We start from the raw sequence: 19,399 nt of genomic DNA, 5'->3' as shown, positions 1-19,399 counted from the left end.
CAAGATGGCGCATTTCATTCCGCTCAAAGGCTTGCCAACAGCAGCAACTCTGGCCCGAGAATTTCTCGAAAACATCGTCCGACTGCACGGTTTTCCTTCGGTTCTAATTTCGGATCGAGGTAGTCAATTTATTTCTCATTTTTGGCGAAGTTGCTGTCGGTCGGCTCAAATTGATGTGAGACGATCGACCAGTCACCACCCTCAGACCTACGGACAAACCGAGAGGACCAATCAAACTCTGGAACAGTATTTACGGTGCATGCTGCAACAAACTGAAAAAACTTGGAAAGATATCCTTTGGATAGCCGAGTATGCCTACAATAACTCTGTCCATTCGGGAACTGGGAAAACCCCGTTTTTTCTTTTGTACGGCAGTCACCCTCGAACCTCGGAGTTGGATCCCCTCCAAGATCTTGAAACACCAGCAGTAGACTACCTGCATTCTACAATCACCCAAGCCTTTAAGGAAGCTGTTTCTCACCTTCAAAGGGCTAAAGAACAATACAAGAAAGGAGCAGATCAACATTGGAAGGAAGCCCCTCACTATCAAGTAGGGGATCAAGTCTGGTTATCCACCAAATATCTATCTCTAAAAGGGCCACGCACATTCAACCCAAGATACCTTGGTCCCTATTCCATCACTACCATAGTAAACCCAGTAGCGGTCAAGTTGGACTTGCCCCCGCACATGAAGATACATCCGGTCTTCCACGTCTCTCTATTAAAACCCGTGCAACCTCAAACCCGACTAACCAAATCTCCAAAACCTATCCTAGTGGATGGAGAACTCGAGTTTGAAGTCAAAAGCATTCTGGACTCCAAGATCTCCAAATCTAAACTATTCTACCTAATTGACTGGAAAGGCTACGGCCCCCAAGAGAGATCCTGGGAACCTGCTGAATATGTCCACGCTCCTCGCCTAATCAAAAGATTTCACCGAACATTTCCTGACAAGCCAAAACCCCCGGAGAAGCCCGGTTTGGGAGGGGCCTTGAGGGGGGGTACTGTCATGATCTCTGCTTCCAAAAGGTCAGGGTTTTCCCAACTCCCTTGGAAGCAGATCCATAACCCAGGTTCCGAGTGCCAACCAGTCCCAATTGGGACCTTTTGGACCCAGTCCTGGCGCCAGTGGCACCAGGCTCATAAATATGCCCAGTCCCAGCGCTGGAAGCGCCGGGCTCATAATGCTTGGGTGGACTTACCTTCAGCAGACCATGCTGCTTACTTGCCTGCCAGTTGAGCCTCTGATCCTCTTCTGTTTGGAACTACTTTTCCTGTTGGGTGGGGCTGGAGCCACTCCCTAGATTCAGAACACTGGAACTCTTCTGGAAGGCAGGAACTCTTTTCTTACCAGGAACTCTTTTCTTACTTAGGCGTGGCTGTGGAAGGAGACACCTAAGCACTACAGGAGGCTATTTAAAACACACCCGGTGGATGAATCTTGCTTTGCGTTATTCTGCAACCTCTGCAGCAGAACGCTCATCGTGTCTTCTGCATCCGGTCCTGGGCCTAAGGAAAAAGGCTTACCATCCTGAATCCAGTCTTCAGCAACACCTATAAAGACAAGAAAGAACAGGTTAGCATTCCCGCATCTGAAAGGCAAAGGCTTACCATCCTGAATCCAGTCTTCAGCAACACCTATAAAGACAAGAAAGAACAGGTTAGCATTCCGGCATCTGAAAGGCAAAGGCTTACCTACTCTTCGTGCGCTCCGGAGGTCTTCACACTGCATTCCGGCATCTGAAAGACAAAAGTTTACCAACTCTTCGCACGCTCCGGAGGCCTTCGGCGCTGCATCCCGCATCTGAAAGACAAAACAAGGTGCGTTTAAAGACATTGGGGAACTTTAATACTCACGTGCCATTACTCCTTTCCACATCTAATCCAGTGGGTATTCCGGCACCCTGCAGCCGCTCCGAACTCGTACCTGCAAAATAAAAAGACAGTTAGAGCGCATAGCGAAGCAGGCAACAAGCGCTTACTTACGTGCTTCCAGGCGCTTCTATTCATCACACGGGCTCCATCTTCAACTCACTTCAGCCCGTCATCCGCCATCGCCGGAACCCTGCAAAACAAGAGACATCATTACTAAAGACTTTAAAGACATTTGAATGACTCGAAACTTACCGTTCGTGCAGTAAACGACGGACAGCAGTCCTCTGAAGTCAAGAGGCCTGCGCTACCTATCCAGTGAAGAAACTGGTTACAGCACCCTGCCCCGAGGCAGATGGAGAGCTCGGCATTCACTTACCTAAGGTGAGAGCGTTAACCTTTGGGGGTCTACAGGAGAGGAGAAGAGGAAAGAGATAGGGACACCCCAATAACCCCAGTTCATTAACCCCATATTTTCTATCTGCAGACATCTTACTCTACACGTCAGGCATACAGTGCACAGAGGTCCAGCCCAAAGAGCCAACCGGGTGCTACACATCACCTTTGAAGATACGGTAGTCGCCCAGTCAAGACCGGCGCCTCTGCGAGAATCAGGTGAGCGTTACAGAACGCAAAGCCTACCGCAAAACTCTCGCCCAGGCGCTATGGAAACCTCGGATACTGACCCCCTAGCCCGGTTACTTGGGGAACTAAGGGCAGAAGTGCATGCAGCTCGTCAGGAAACGAATGCTCTAAGAAGGGAACTAATTATTTCCAAGGAGAGAACAGACAATCTTGCTAGACAAGTGCTACAGTCACAAGCCGGACAGACCCCGTTACCCGCATCAGGGGCAAATCTTCCTTCAACATCCTCTATGAATCCAGTGCAGATCAACCTACCTGGGAATGTACCTCTGGCTCCGCCCGAACGATTTTCTGGTGACCCAAAGAGGTTTGCAGTATTTATCAATCAGTGCCGGTTGCACTTCTTATGCCGGCCAGCAGCCTTTCCAACTGATCAAGCGAAAGTAGCTTTTGTACTTTCGTACCTTATTGGCAATGCGGCAGACTGGTCGATCCCTCTAGTTAATCAAGATGATCCGGTTCTCCATGATTTTCAAGCCTTTCAGCTTAGTATGGAAAAACTGTTCGCAAGACATTCACAGGGGCAGGCCTTGGACAATGAGCTTCTTTCGTTGCGACAGGGTAATCAAGCCCTTTTGGCTTATATTGCATCTTTCAATAGACTAATAGTGGAAACTCAATGGCCTGAGGACAAAAGGATTACGCTGTTTTATAGAGGTCTACGTGGAGAGCTCAAAGACGTTTTAGCCCAAGTAGTGAATCCCCCACAAGACTGTTCGGATTATATAGACTTGGTCGTTCAAATAGATCACAGGCTGCAGAACAGGAAGGCCGATCGTTCCAAGTTTGATGCTCGAGTATTTTCCAAACCGCCAACTCCTTCCAAAGGAGTAGACTCCGGGGAACCCATGCAAATAGGGGGTCTGAAAGGTCCTCTAACACAAAGGGAGCGGGAAAGGAGGAAACAGTTGCAATTATGCCTATATTGCGGAAACTCAGGGCACTTTCTTCGAGACTGTCCGGTGAAACCTGCCAAGAAGGCAGTAGGAGCTGCAGTTACCAAAGTTACAAACTCTGAGCAGGGAAACGACCTCGCCCGACAAGAATAGAGGTCCTCTTGCCGAGCGTGAAAACCAGTTCCATGACCTCGCATTTCGTGATACCTATGGTCCTCATTAGCCCTGATAATCCAGATCGATTACATGCAATTGAAGCTTACGTCGACAGCGGTGCCATCGGCAATTATATGGATCATGAAATGGTTTTGAGGATGAATCTAACTCTTTGTCCCAAGGCTGTAAAGGACGTCATTACTACGGTGGATGGTACGGAGATAGCCTCCGGGCCAGTAACGCATACCACTCAAGAGGTGACGCTAGTAAGTCAAGATGGACACCATGAGAAGATCGTGTTCGATGTGATCAAGGCCCCTCAGTTTCAGATTATTCTAGGAATACCTTGGTTAGAGAAACACAATCCTCTGATCGATTGGCGAGCAAGAACGGTCCAGTTTCCAGAATGTGTCTCTACTTGTCACCCTCCACCTGGTGTTGCACTGGCCGCAATTTCTTCAGAGACTCCCCAGTTACCTCCCGAATACCTAGAATACCAAGATGTTTTCCGGAAGGATCAGGCTAACTCTCTACCTCCTCATAGGTCTTATGACTGCCAGATAGACCTGATACCTGGATCTACTCCTCCTTGTAGTAGAATTTATGCCCTCACCGAGCCTGAGAACCTTCACCTTCGACAATACCTGGATCAATACCTGGCAAATGGGTTTATTCGTCCTTCCAAGTCCCCTGCTTCTTCAGCTTTGTTCTTCGTTCCAAAAAAGGAAGGAGACCTTAGAACTTGTATCGATTATCGCTCCCTGAACCAGATCACCGTTAAGAATAGATATCCGTTACCTTTGATCCCTGAACTCCTGGACCAAGTCAGAAAAGCATGCATATATACAAAGCTGGATCTTAGAGGAGCTTACCACTTGGTACGAGTAAAAGAGGGCGATGAATGGAAGACGGCCTTCCGCACCAAGTATGGGCTATTTGAATATCAGGTCATGCCCTTCGGACTTTGCAATGCCCCGGCCGCCTTTCAATATTTTATGAACGATGTCCTCAGAGAGCTCATAGATGTATGTGTTGTTGTTTACATTGACGACATCCTCGTTTATTCTTCATCGGAATCTGAACATCGGAAACACGTGAAAATGGTCCTCGAAAGATTGCGTCAACACAAACTTTTCGCTAAGTTGGAAAAATGTGTTTTCAACGTGACTGAAGTTGAATTCTTGGGATTCATATTATCACCTGGCGGAGTGCGTATGGATTCAAAGAAGGTCGATGCAGTTCTCAAATGGCCATCACCATCCTCCGTAAAAGGTGTGCAAAGCATGTTAGGCTTCGCTAACTTTTACCGCAGATTTATCCCCGAATTCTCTCGAATAGTCCAGCCCATCACTGCCTTGTTAAAGAAAAACAAACGTTTTGAATGGTCTACCGAGGCGGAACAAGCTTTCCAGGATTTGAAGACTAAATTTATCTCTGCACCAATCTTAAAACACCCTCGCCCCGAACTCCCCTACATCGTGGAAACTGATGCTTCAAGCCTTGCCATGGGGGCAGTTCTATCACAAAAGGACCCGGTAACCAATCAGTTGCATCCCGTGGCATTTTGGTCCCGCAAATTCTCGCCTCCTGAAATCAATTACACGATTACTGACAAGGAACTTCTGGCTATCAAGTCTGCCTTTAAGGCTTGGCGGCATTATCTGCTGGGGGCTCGACACACCGTTACTGTGATTACGGATCACCGAAACCTGCAATATTTGAAGACTGCAAAAGCCCAATCCTCTAGACAACTCCGTTGGGCATTATTCTTTGCCGAGTTTGACTTCATAATTACCTATCGACCTGGTACAAAGAACGGTAAAGCCGATGCCCTTTCTCGGATGGGAGTGGAAGAACACTTGGTCAACCCTAAACCTGTACCAATCATTCCCGAACAAAGAATTCTGGGTGTAATCGCCACAGAATCCATAGAGGAAGTTAAGGATAAAGCCAGGCAACTTGTAACTCCAGCAGACATACAGAATTGGCATCTGCAGGGAAAGGACTTTGCAGTAAAGGACAACTTATTGTATTTCCAAGAACGATTATACCTACCCAGCACAGATTTACAGAAAAAAGTAATCTCTTGTTATCACGACTCTTTAATGGAAGGTCATCCCGGTATAGACAAGACCTCAGAAAAGATCAAGCGCTACTTCTGGTGGCCGTCTTGGAAAAAAGATATCAGAGACTTTATAATGTCCTGTGGAGTATGCGCCCAAAACAAGAGTCAAAAGGAAAGACCAGCAGGCCTCTTACGCCCTATTGACATCCCACCTCGCCCTTGGCATACGCTTTCTATGGACTTCATCACCGATCTACCTCCATGCTCCGGATACAATACGATTCTAGTAATCGTGGACTTATTCTCCAAGATGGCGCATTTCATTCCGCTCAAAGGCTTGCCAACAGCAGCAACTCTGGCCCGAGAATTTCTCGAAAACATCGTCCGACTGCACGGTTTTCCTTCGGTTCTAATTTCGGATCGAGGTAGTCAATTTATTTCTCATTTTTGGCGAAGTTGCTGTCGGTCGGCTCAAATTGATGTGAGACGATCGACCAGTCACCACCCTCAGACCTACGGACAAACCGAGAGGACCAATCAAACTCTGGAACAGTATTTACGGTGCATGCTGCAACAAACTGAAAAAACTTGGAAAGATATCCTTTGGATAGCCGAGTATGCCTACAATAACTCTGTCCATTCGGGAACTGGGAAAACCCCGTTTTTTCTTTTGTACGGCAGTCACCCTCGAACCTCGGAGTTGGATCCCCTCCAAGATCTTGAAACACCAGCAGTAGACTACCTGCATTCTACAATCACCCAAGCCTTTAAGGAAGCTGTTTCTCACCTTCAAAGGGCTAAAGAACAATACAAGAAAGGAGCAGATCAACATTGGAAGGAAGCCCCTCACTATCAAGTAGGGGATCAAGTCTGGTTATCCACCAAATATCTATCTCTAAAAGGGCCACGCACATTCAACCCAAGATACCTTGGTCCCTATTCCATCACTACCATAGTAAACCCAGTAGCGGTCAAGTTGGACTTGCCCCCGCACATGAAGATACATCCGGTCTTCCACGTCTCTCTATTAAAACCCGTGCAACCTCAAACCCGACTAACCAAATCTCCAAAACCTATCCTAGTGGATGGAGAACTCGAGTTTGAAGTCAAAAGCATTCTGGACTCCAAGATCTCCAAATCTAAACTATTCTACCTAATTGACTGGAAAGGCTACGGCCCCCAAGAGAGATCCTGGGAACCTGCTGAATATGTCCACGCTCCTCGCCTAATCAAAAGATTTCACCGAACATTTCCTGACAAGCCAAAACCCCCGGAGAAGCCCGGTTTGGGAGGGGCCTTGAGGGGGGGTACTGTCATGATCTCTGCTTCCAAAAGGTCAGGGTTTTCCCAACTCCCTTGGAAGCAGATCCATAACCCAGGTTCCGAGTGCCAACCAGTCCCAATTGGGACCTTTTGGACCCAGTCCTGGCGCCAGTGGCACCAGGCTCATAAATATGCCCAGTCCCAGCGCTGGAAGCGCCGGGCTCATAATGCTTGGGTGGACTTACCTTCAGCAGACCATGCTGCTTACTTGCCTGCCAGTTGAGCCTCTGATCCTCTTCTGTTTGGAACTACTTTTCCTGTTGGGTGGGGCTGGAGCCACTCCCTAGATTCAGAACACTGGAACTCTTCTGGAAGGCAGGAACTCTTTTCTTACCAGGAACTCTTTTCTTACTTAGGCGTGGCTGTGGAAGGAGACACCTAAGCACTACAGGAGGCTATTTAAACCACACCCGGTGGATGAATCTTGCTTTGCGTTATCCTGCAACCTCTGCAGCAGAATGCTCATCGTGTCTTCTGCATCCGGTCCTGGGCCTAAGGAAAAAGGCTTACCATCCTGAATCCAGTCTTCAGCAACACCTATAAAGACAAGAAAGAACAGGTTAGCATTCCGGCATCTGAAAGGCAAAGGCTTACCATCCTGATTCCAGTCTTCAGCAACACCTATAAAGACAAGAAAGAACAGGTTAGCATTCCGGCATCTGAAAGGCAAAGGCTTACCTACTCTTCGTGCGCTCCGGAGGTCTTCACACTGCATTCCGGCATCTGAAAGACAAAAGTTTACCAACTCTTCGCACGCTCCGGAGGCCTTCGGCACTGCATCCCGCATCTGAAAGACAAAACAAGGTGCGTTTAAAGACATTGGGGAACTTTAATACTCACGTGCCATTACTCCTTTCCACATCTAATCCAGTGGGTATTCCGGCACCCTGCAGCCGCTCCGAACTCGTACCTGCAAAATAAAAAGACAGTTAGAGCGCATAGCGAAGCAGGCAACAAGCGCTTACTTACGTGCTTCCAGGCGCTTCTATTCATCACACGGGCTCCATCTTCAACTCACTTCAGCCCGTCATCCGCCATCGCCGGAACCCTGCAAAACAAGAGACATCATTACTAAAGACTTTAAAGACATTTGAATGACTCGAAACTTACCGTTCGTGCAGTAAACGACGGACAGCAGTCCTCTGAAGTCAAGAGGCCTGCGCTACCTATCCAGTGAAGAAACTGGTTACAGCACCCTGCCCCGAGGCAGATGGAGAGCTCGGCATTCACTTACCTAAGGTGAGAGCGTTAACCTTTGGGGGTCTACAGGAGAGGAGAAGAGGAAAGAGATAGGGACACCCCAATAACCCCAGTTCATTAACCCCATATTTTCTATCTGCAGACATCTTACTCTACACGTCAGGCATACAGTGCACAGAGGTCCAGCCCAAAGAGCCAACCGGGTGCTACACATCACCTTTGAAGATACGGTAGTCGCCCAGTCAAGACCGGCGCCTCTGCGAGAATCAGGTGAGCGTTACAACAACCTCCTCAGGAGGTCATTCCCCAGTAAACAAGGGGTGCCCTCTGGAGTCACTACTATGACCGGGTGTTTCACCTTGTGTCACCCGATCTTAATGTCCAAGTCTGCAGTCCCCTCAACGGGAATTTCCTTCCCGTCAAAGTTCTGCAGTTGTCCAGGAAGAGAGGTGAGAGGAATTTGATAATTCTCTCCCCTGCCTGCATTCAGTTCGTCAAAGGCCCTTCTGGACAGAAGGGTAGCTTGAGATCCAGTGTCCACCAGTGCCAAAATTGTACCCTGCCCCTGTACTTGTACTGGGGCATAGTATCTTCCCTCCTTCTCCTCAAGGGGGCACAGATAATGCACATTTTTGGACAACTGGTGGGCTAACTTTCTGGTTTTGGACATCGCTAGCGAAGAGATTTGGGCAGAATTCTGTGGAGAGCCTTGGGAATCTGAAAGAAAAAGTTGGCAACTGGAGATCAGAGCCATTGTGGGTTCCCCTGGCTCCGGTTCTGGGCCGCCCCCCCCTTTTTGGAGGCAGTCATCAGGATGGGTTTGAACCAGGGGATTTTGGTATTGTGGGTTCTGGGATGAGATGATGGGTGGCGGTAGCTCAGTCTCCATATCTCCCCAGTCTGGATTGGAATCCCTTGGGGCCCATTTTTCCTTGGGAGGAGTTCCCCCATCTCTGAAGGAGAAGATCCTTTTCCCAGGATCTTCTGAGGATCCCTCTCCCTCAAATTGGAAGATCTGTACCTCCTCCTCAAACTGAGTCTGTTTGGGTCTTTTGTTTCTCCTACCCCCCCTCTGCTCCTTAGGAGGCAGACTTTCAGGGGCAAGAGATTTTGTTTCCGGTTCCTGGGTTTCCAGGGGCTGTTTACAAGTTGGGAAGGAAGCTTCCTCCAAGGCTTTACACCCCCCTTCCCCTTGTGCCTCCTCCCTGGGAACCGGTGTGTTATCGGGGTGCTGCCCCCGTCATTGCTCTGGAGCACCAGGCCCAGAGTTTGGTGCATTCTGTGCCGGCATGCCCATCTGAGGGTTCTGCTGCGCCCTCAGTATGTGACCCAGATCCCATGCCATATTTTGGACCTGGCGCTCTAACTGGGAAACCCGCTCAGGCTGATACGGGGCTCTATTTTCTTCCCTGGGCTGATCCCGGGAAGGGTAGCTATCCCTTCTTTGGTAGTACCCCTGGTTGGGAAGATTTTGGTACCCCTCCACCCTTGGCCTCCCCTCTCCCGGATTAGGTTGTCTGGGCTCAGGGAATTGGGGAAAGAAGGATGGATGATTTTGGGGCTGGAAATTGGGTGGATACCTGGGGAAAAAGTTCTGCCCAGGATTTAGAGAATTTCTGCCCTCCTGGGGGAAGTTAGGAGGGAGTTAGGAGGGAAGTTCCCCGGGTCAGGTGCTTGGCTGGATGCCCCCCCCTTGGGCTGGAGGAGTCCACACATAACCAAGGATGGGTCGATTTCCCTTGTAACGGGGACTTACATAGTCAGGAGAGCGAGGGACCCCATTTGTGGGACTACCTCTTTCACTCCCTGTCTGTGACTGGCCCGAGGACCTTCTGGGCCTAGCATTATTAGGTGCAGGTAGGTTTTTAGGCCCCCCCATCTCCAAATCTAAAATGGGGGTGACCTTTACCTCTGCCACCTTGGCAGCACCAGGGGTGTTGTTGGCTTTGGGGTTTTTGGGCGCATTATTTTTATTTTCTATTGGCTTCTGCACCTCATAGATCCGGGTCGCCTGTTCAATGACCCAGTCTAAAGATCTTTTCTCGTGAAAATCCCTCACGAGCTGGGTCAATATGTATTTGGGCAAGGCATGGAAAAACTTATTAATAAATTCTCTGCTATCCGTGCTCACCCTTCTTGTGGTCTGTGCAAAAGCACGCTTTAACTCCTGCACAAACTCTTGTGGGGCCTGATCCTCCCCACATTGTAAATTGTAGGCTGCCTTGCGAGCCTCTTGAGGATTTCTATGAGTAGAAAAATGTTTCAAGATGGCCGCCTTATAGGTGGACCATCTTAAATGATTTTGATCCTCCAGCCCCGCAAAGAAACTGGAGTATTCCGGGGAGAAGGTCCACTTTACATATTAAATACAGCTTTGGCTGTCCTTCAAATGGAAAGTCTCCATCATTTGCTCAAACAACTCTAAGTGCTCCCAAACAGAATACTTGGCGTTCTTATGATAAGGCGTGATGACGCTCCTGATTGCCTTAATCTGCTTTAAGGGGTCCTTAAGCAAGGCCCTTTTTGTCTTATTGGCCCTTTTGGTCCGGGTAACCCTGGTCCATTCATCTTCTGACTCAGAGGCACTGCTCCCAGAGGTTCCCGTCTGTTCTTCCAGGTTTTCCCGGATTCTGCGAGCCTGGGAATGGCTGGCAGAATGTGGGGACCTGGTCTCCTGTGTCCTGTACCGCTCAGAGGAGTCTTCAGATCCCTCCTTGCTGCCGGGATTTGATGGGTACCCCCCCCACTGACCTAACTGGGCAGAGGTGTTCAGGATGCCCTTAATGGGCCTACTCTCCTGGGGTTCCCCATTAAATTGCACTGTGCTTGGGTGCCCATACCCGGATGCCCGCACCTCCATTCCTGGGTGGTACTGGCCTATGAGCCCCATGCTTCTGGCTGGATAGTAATCTGCCATCCCTGTGGCCCTGTGCTCATGTGCGCCAGGGGACATGGGGGTGGCAGAGTCCAGGGACTGAGATAGATAAAGGCCTCTGGTACTAGGGCTCCTGGGGTTATGCTCAGGAGTTTCTCTTTCCCAGCGAACCTCATCTCTATCCGCCCCTGCTCCCTGTTGCAATGCAAGAGCCTGCGCCTTCAGTTCCTCAGTTAAGGCCTTACTAGACTCTATCAGTCTCTCCTGCATCGCTACCTGTTGTTGGAGTCTATCATTGTGCTGGCAGAGAGCCTCATTCTCTCTCTGTGCCTCCTGATTGGTCTTGGAGCACTGGGCCAGTCTTTGCTGCAGGAGGGTTACTTCCTGAGCTGTGTCCCTATTGGCCTGCTCCTTTCTTGCCAGAGCATCCTCCACCCTCCTGGTGTGTTCTAACAAGTTCTGGTGTTCTTTTTGGAGGTCACCCAGCCCCTGGAGGGCCAAGTGATTTTCTTCTGTTTTTCTTTTTAAATGTCAGACTTCCTGGCCTAAGGCGTCTCTTTCCTGACTAAGAGCCTGCATTTGTGCCACCAGATCGTCCCTCTGCCTTTGAAAGGCACCAGCTTTCTGGCGTTCTTCATCAAACTCTGCCTGGGTATCCAGGTCTTTCAAAATCAGCTTGTTGCTCTCTGCCTTCACTCTATCTAGATTACTTTACAGGGTGGCTACCTGCTCCGTGCATGCCCTGTTAAAGTCTAATTGTTGCTCCAGCTTTTTCTGGCTCTGCAGTAAGGAGTCCAAACTGTCTTGGTGCTCCTTCTGCAGGGCCAGAAGTCTAGTATCCTGGTCAGCCTTTTCCTGTTGCAGTATATCCATGTCCTCTTTTATTTTAATGATATACTGCCTACTATCATTTTCTGACTCCTGGCTCCTCTGCAGCCTCTGCTCAGAAGAGTCCAGATCAGATTGGGCCTTCTGTAATGCCAGCAGTTGCCTACTCGCCAGATCTTGGCCTTCAGCACATTTGTTCTGCATGGCTCCCATATGTAAATATAAATATGCCGCTACCCTGGCAATCTTGTTGTGCTCATCCTTGGCCTTAGAGGACATATATAGTTCACTCAGGGCCACATGTAAGGGACCCTGGTCTCTCCATTTATCTGACCCTGTTTCCGTGATCTGGGGTGCGATTGCTTTCAACCAGACTGTCTGGTCCTGATGAGTCCACTCACCTCTCACAAATAGCTTATGTAAGAAGTGCTCTCTGGCTATTTTCATATCTACCAAGGTCGTCATTCTGGAATTTGAGTTCCTTCCTGACTTACAGAAGTTTATATTTTATTTTTGCAAAACAGACCTTTTCCTTAGAGCGTTCCTTTGAGGAGTGCTTTACAGCGTAACACAGCGTGGTGATCTGACCGGATATGTGTATCTGGTCAGCTGGCACACTGTATTAATCTGCACAAGTGATAGATCTAATTCGGAATCCCCGGCTACGAGCCCCCAATTTGTAAGAGGATTCAATTCAACACTACAGCTAAGTCAATGCCTAGTCTGGGATACTGAATGGAAACCCTTATTGATATATCTTACGTCCAGTTCATGCGTTCTGGATGACTACCCCTATATAACACCCCTCTCTTGGAATCCCCCTGACCCCACTGAGCCAAGAAGTAGTTCTGTTTTGCAAGTTAAAAGGTTTATTTGAGAATTTAAACAATATATATATATATATATATATATATATCACACTTTATAATAAATTAATAATTGAATATCACACAATCTGATATGATAAAGATTAACAACGGAGAATCTGGTACTAGCCCACCTCTTTATAATCACTAAGGAGTTGACATGAAATGGATAAGGTAGCACACTGGTAAATAGGGACAGAAGAATAATGTGGTAGAGAATGCTTTATAGGGTTCAAGGAAATGCAAGGTTGAATGAATGAAATGCAGTATAGAAGATAAACTGATATGGTTTCACAAAAGACAAGGTAATCACTTTCCCTTTGTGGCAATTCACCCCCCCTATACAATGTAAGGAGATGGAAGGAAGAGCACACGGTTCAGGTATACAATCACAATGTAATACAGAGTTCCAGTTTCCCAGCAAGCTTAGAGGAGAATAGATATGAGTTTTACACAGGCTCAAAATGCTTTAAATGTGATAGCAATATATTGGAAAATGCTAAAATGATTTTAATTCCCTCTGGAGGTTCAGGTTGAAGATTAGTTGGTTTAAATTAGTTCAGGCTTACTTTAGCAATGTTCTAGGAATGATTGGCAGGTTAAACGAATTTTTGGCAAATGAAAGCAAGGAAGCTGCTCTTTTCACACGTGGAGAAATTTGCAAATCGCGGCAAATTCATGAGTGCGTTTCTCGCGATTGCGCCAAAAGTATAGGGAGTAGGAATGCGGTTTCAGGTTCGTTGAAAAGCCAGGATCCCCAGCTTTCAGAGGGAAGTTACTGCAAGTCTCTAAGACAAACGGTCACGGAGATATGAGCGATATGGTAAAGGTCGTTTTTCAGATTTGAAATTTTAAAAGTTCAAAGTGACAAGTTACAGCTAGCAACTAGAAATGACAGGTGACAGCTTTGCAAATGACAGGTGACAGTTAGGAGACAGTTCTGGTTAGATTAAAATAGATTGAATTATATTATTTTAACTAAGAGATTGGTTCTGCACAGTTGTGCTAGGTACTCACAATATATTTTTGAAATAAATGGGCCTCGCCACGGATCTGGTCAACAGGTTTTCTTCACTCGCCACGGACGGTTTCTGCGCACAGCGGTCTGGGTCAGCTCTCTGGTTCTGCGAACAGCGGTCTGGGTCAGCTCTGCTCTGCCTCTGGTTCTGGATACTGCTCTGCTTTCTCTGGGTACAGCACTGCTTCTTGATCTTTCTGCACAGCTTTCTCTGGACCCAGCGCTGATCTGCACAGCTCCTGGATGCTGCTATCGCTGTTAGGTTTGCTGGATGCTGAGGCCCACTGAGAAGAGTTCTCAGTTTGTGGGTTTAGGCCCTTGCTTTGAGTTCTGAATCAAGTTCTTTGGAGTTTTAAAGTCTAAGTGTTGAATCTAGTATCTTCTGGATGTTGTGTGGTCCGGCAGAGCGCGTTGCAGCAAATGGAATTGAATGTCCCTATCTGTCCTGACTGTCTGCTTTTATGTGTTTTGAAAGTGGGTGGAGAGGCTAGCTTTCTAGACCCTACCCCTCTCCACTTGTCATTGGCCACTTCATCCTCTTCCCCTTGATTAGGGGAATGAAATGAAGTGTCATCATGATGAGGTCTGTTTATGATACAGAGAACCCACCCCTGTCAAATTACACACAACCTATATTTTGACCCAAAAGACATATTTGCACAGGTACAAATTTGTTTAAAATTACATGCACCCATCACATATCACAGGAGGTATGCCCTGTCCAAATCTGCTCTTCCTGAAAGCTTGCATTGAGAAATGGCAACATTTTGCACTTTTTAACTGGTTTTGCAATATCGGACATTAACCCAAATTTACACACATGTGCGCAAGGAGTATTGACATTAATTGATGAAGTGTCAGATTTTTAACATGCATACATTTTAAGTAATACCCTCTTAACTGCTAGCTTGCCCCCAGATCATACCACCGGTTCTAAAAACCTCTTAAAATGTGGGCAGAAAAATCACAAGAATTATAGTATCATTTATAAAATTTTCACAAGTCCGCTCTATGAATGATCCATCTTTTTAGAGTTATGTTCTGGCCCCAAAGGGGTGTGGTTTCCCCCCAGCACAAGGTTGAATTTCTGGTTTTTCCAGTTCTGCCAAGCCAGCTTGCTCTCACATGCAGTGCTCCTCCCCTTTCCTTCCAGGAGGAAGCCACATTTACGACTCCAATAAAACATTTGCCTGAGTCAGGACAGGGCTTTGTTCAATTTCCTGCAGAGCCCAGGTAATTCAATCAGAGAAGTGTCATATCCCTTTTGGTGGGAACAGCAAAAGGCAGCTAGGCCTGGGAACACAGCTGTTGTGCAAGTTTAAACTCCTGTCGGGGGTAGCTGGTGGGCAGAATTCAGTTCCTTAAGCCAGGCCCCAGCTAATGTCACTTTTAGTTACCTAGTTTTCTGCATTCAAATAAAACTAACAATTTTTACATATGCAGCTAGAATGCTGATTCTAAGTTTAAAACTATGACATTTAAACAATTGCAACCTATGTGACACTCAAAGTAGGTCACTCATTTCTTTTAAACATTTAGATTTTTAGTGTCTTTCAGTCCAAATTTACTTAAACTGCTGAAATCCACAGCTCAGCCAGTCTTGTTATAAACCTTCAAGTCACTTCAGAATATAACTTTACATTGTATCCACCTCTCAGTAAGTCTTTCTTTGGCCTGCTTTGGGTTCATTTATTCAGTTTTACACAAAAAAAAAGTCTGGTGTTGTTTTAAAACGCCGGCTTTCTGATAGTGGTGAGTACTGGTAATGCACCCATTTTTGGGATTTAAGAAAATGAATTCCCCACAATTCTAGGTTGCTTTTGGCAATCAGCATTGCCATTCCCAATGGTTTCAGGCTACTGTGTGGGTAGTCCAATGGTGGTTTTAGGCAGTGCCCTTCTGTGCCCATAACATCGGCAAAATGGGTGGCAGCCTATTCTTCATGCACTTCCCTGGGCATTTTCTGGGAATCTCTGGCCATCATGATGTTTTCAATGCCAGTACTGCACAGTTTTTGAGGTAGAGCTCGGATGCATGGGTAAAAACATCCCACATCCTACATGCCCTCCTTTTTTCACTGCTGGGATATAACCCAAAATCACTTCAGGAAAAAAAAAAAAAAACTTCCTAAAATGCATGTGCTGCTCGCAATTGAATTTTCTTCTATACTTGAAAATAAATAACACATACATGGAAATCCAGGTGTGAGAACATTATGTACATCTCTCCTATCTTTGGTAAAAATAATTATAACTCTTAAGCACAATAATATCTTTCAAAATGAATAAAACATTATCTTTTTTTATCTTTTTCTATCACTTAATCACTTTTATCTTGATCTCTTTTTTTTCTCGTTTTCTATTTTTTATTGGTGATCTGTTTTTTATCTTCTTTTGAATCATTATGTTTTGCGTACATTATTTTTGGATTTTGTTTAGTTTTTTATGAGATTTTTTTGTATTCTTTTGATCACCTTTGAGATTTTTGATCTTCTTTAATTGGTGATTCAATTGTTATTATATTTTTAAGCAAACATGAAATCATTAACATTTTCAGAAGACATACATCCAACACAACTGTGACATTCCATCAAATGCAAAATTAGTTTGTGAGAAAAAAGAAATAGTAAATATAGTCTGTAATAATATAAACAGACTCAGTAAATAATAGTTTGTGATAAAAACCACAAAGGAAACCATTCTTGGTGGAACTCCTCCATTCTGGGACTTCATGGGACCTCCTCCAGGGTCCTCATCTCCATATCTTTTAATGTCATCTCCATATCTTTTAGTGTCATCTCCATATCTTTTAGTGTCATCGCCTTTACCCCCTTCTTGAATCCATAGGATTTTCAGGGTACTCCAATCCAGTGGTATCCTCCAGGAGTCCAGCACTCCAAGGATCCGGAAAAGTTATTGTTCTAGAGTAAAAAGAAAAGACACATTAAGTATTCAACACAATAAACTTTTCATTTCATTTTCCACTGGAGCATCTGAAACCAAATTTGATTATGCACATAAATATAAATTATAGGAATCATATGCCATGTATCACAATATCCTTTCCAATAAATCACAACAATTGCATAGTGTTTCAGATAAACACCCCTTTGTACATTTGTGCACTAGCACTATATACACCTAATGACGTGCTATGTCAACTCTATTTTATTAATAATATTTAGTTTTACTCTCTTTTTACTCTGTTAATTTCAACTTGCTGAAGTCTTTTAATCTCATGCTTCGGGGAACAGGTTTTATTTGATTAACATTCCACTGTTAAGTCACCCTCCTTTTTTAGCAATTCTGTAGACCACAGGTGAAACCTTATCCACAATTCTATATGGCCCTTGTCATGCTGCAAGTAATTTAGAGTTTAAGTGATTCCCCTTCCCAGAGTTAAATTGATATACCTTGTCTTCTATTTCCTATTCTTCACAGATGCCTTCCTATCATAATAAGTTTTTGAACCGTAAAGCGGTCTTTTCCAAATTCTGTTGCTCAAATGCAAACACATGTTGTAAGTGCTTCCTCACCTTTTCCACATATTCATGAATTTTGGACCCATTTACAAGGACTTGTTTATTTGTTTTGTAAAGTAAGTGTTGTTGCAGCACCATTTTTCTTCCTGTCAATATTTTATAAGGGCTGAGATTTGTCGATTTAGCATGCGTCGACCTGATAGCCATCAATAACAATGGCACCCGCAGTTTCCAACTAGAACCAGCTTCCGCTACAACATTTTTTAACATATCAACAATCGACCTGTTGCACCGTTCTACTCCCCCCGAAGAGGAGGGCCAGTAAGAAATATGTAGTTTCCTCTTCACACCCAAAATTTGCCATACTTTTGTCATTAATGCACTAATGAAATGACTTCCACGGTCTGACTCTATTCTTTGAGGTAAACCAAATCTTGAAAAACTACGATTTACCAGTAAAGTGGCCGCTGTTTGCGTCTTCAGTCAGAGGATGTTAATCTGCATCTAACAAATGGTTATAAAATAGGCCTAAAATAAGGTCCCCTTTTTGTACTTTGATTACATCCTGATCTAGAGTGTTAAAATGTCTTTATGCCGCAATGCAGATACAAAGTCATACCTATTACCATGAAGGGGTACACAGAGAGCTGAGAATCTTTGCAGATCCCAGACCTGGGGATGTCAGCTCTAGCCAATCACAGTTTAGTACACTAGAGGTAGGTAGCAACAGGCAAGAACTAATGGTAAGCACATCATACTGCAACATTGTTATTGATAGTAACTAGGGGATGGACCAGGCCAGCCACCTGACATGCGAGAGCCAGTAGAATAACATCTATATAGTCGACTATAGGTGGTATAATACTCAACATCCAATCGTGGAGCTCAATAGGTTTTCTGGAGAAGGGCCCAGATTGTGATGTCACTCTGATGAAATTGTAGTGTAAAACCAGTCTGTGAGCCGAGAAAGAGCATGATGTGCATGGATTTTCTCCGTTCGTGTGCTGATCCCTGTTGGTTTTGTATGTAATACACCACAGTTTGAACTTGCTGTTGACTGAGTCCTCTGTGTGTAGTTGTGCTCTCCAAGTCTGAGGACTTCCAGTGTCCCTCAGGCATACCTGGAAGTTCTTCCCAACACATCATTGTCACTTGCACCAATGTTTTAATGTTCCTACATGTTGTGAGTTATGTCTGTACATTTTGTCTCCAAGACTATTCCAAATATTCCACTTTCCTGCTCCCCTTGACCCCATTGCCTTTTCACCGCCAGACTACGATCTGGCTGTCACCTTAGGCGGGATCACAATTTGTTGCTACATGGAAAAGGCTCACCACGTTATGATCACTATGGTGGTGATGAGTGCAGCATAAAATAATAGCTTAAGCTAAACTCCCTACATTTTCCTTTATTTATGAGACTCTCTACTGTTCCTCTCGCTCCTCTCTCTCTTGCTCCTTTTCCTCTCTCCTGCTCTCTCATCTCTCTGTCTGGCTGCCTCTGTGTCTATCTGTGCATCTCACACTAGCTCCATGATCCCAGTCTTCATCTGTTCCTTTTCTCTGTGTGCCTTTCTGGGACTCTCTCACTATCTATATATCTGTCTCCCTCCCTGTTGATCCATTTTGACAATTCATCAGGTCTCTTCACTTCTCCCCCTATGAGACTAGGGAAGTGAGGCTGCTACCTAATATTCGCCTTAGGGGTGGTAAAAAGCAGGAGACCTCATTGGGGGAGACTCCCCCCATGGGGATGAGGACTATGATCTGGTGTAAGACCTACCTAAACACTTGGCCACAGTTGCCTTGCCATTGTTGACTCCTTCACTCTCATCACCAGAGAATAATACTGGTATATTTTATTGTGAAGTTTCTACTGTCTCATCTGTAAATCCTAATAATACTGAGACGAAGAAGAACCAAAGAAACATGAACATTAATAATGGGAGGAATCATAAAAGAACTGTGATGAGGTGGCCAAAAGAGGGCATAAAGATCACCACATAGACATTGTCGGCAAATGTTGAGACTATGCTGGGGCGAGCTCAGCTGCATTAAGTAAGCAGCAAAGAAGGACTAAAGAGAGACCGCATTAGGTTGAGCAAGGAGGGAAGCTGGCGTGCATACTGTAGGCTGCAGGAAGTTCAAATCTGCGCTGCCCAAGTTGATGAGAG

The sequence above is a fragment of the Ambystoma mexicanum genome, chromosome 3q, assembly GCF_040938575.1.
Source record: "Ambystoma mexicanum isolate Mex_15411 chromosome 3q, UKY_AmexF1_1, whole genome shotgun sequence".
In the NCBI taxonomy this organism is placed as follows: domain Eukaryota; kingdom Metazoa; phylum Chordata; class Amphibia; order Caudata; family Ambystomatidae; genus Ambystoma; species Ambystoma mexicanum.
This window is presented reverse-complemented; position numbering follows the sequence as displayed.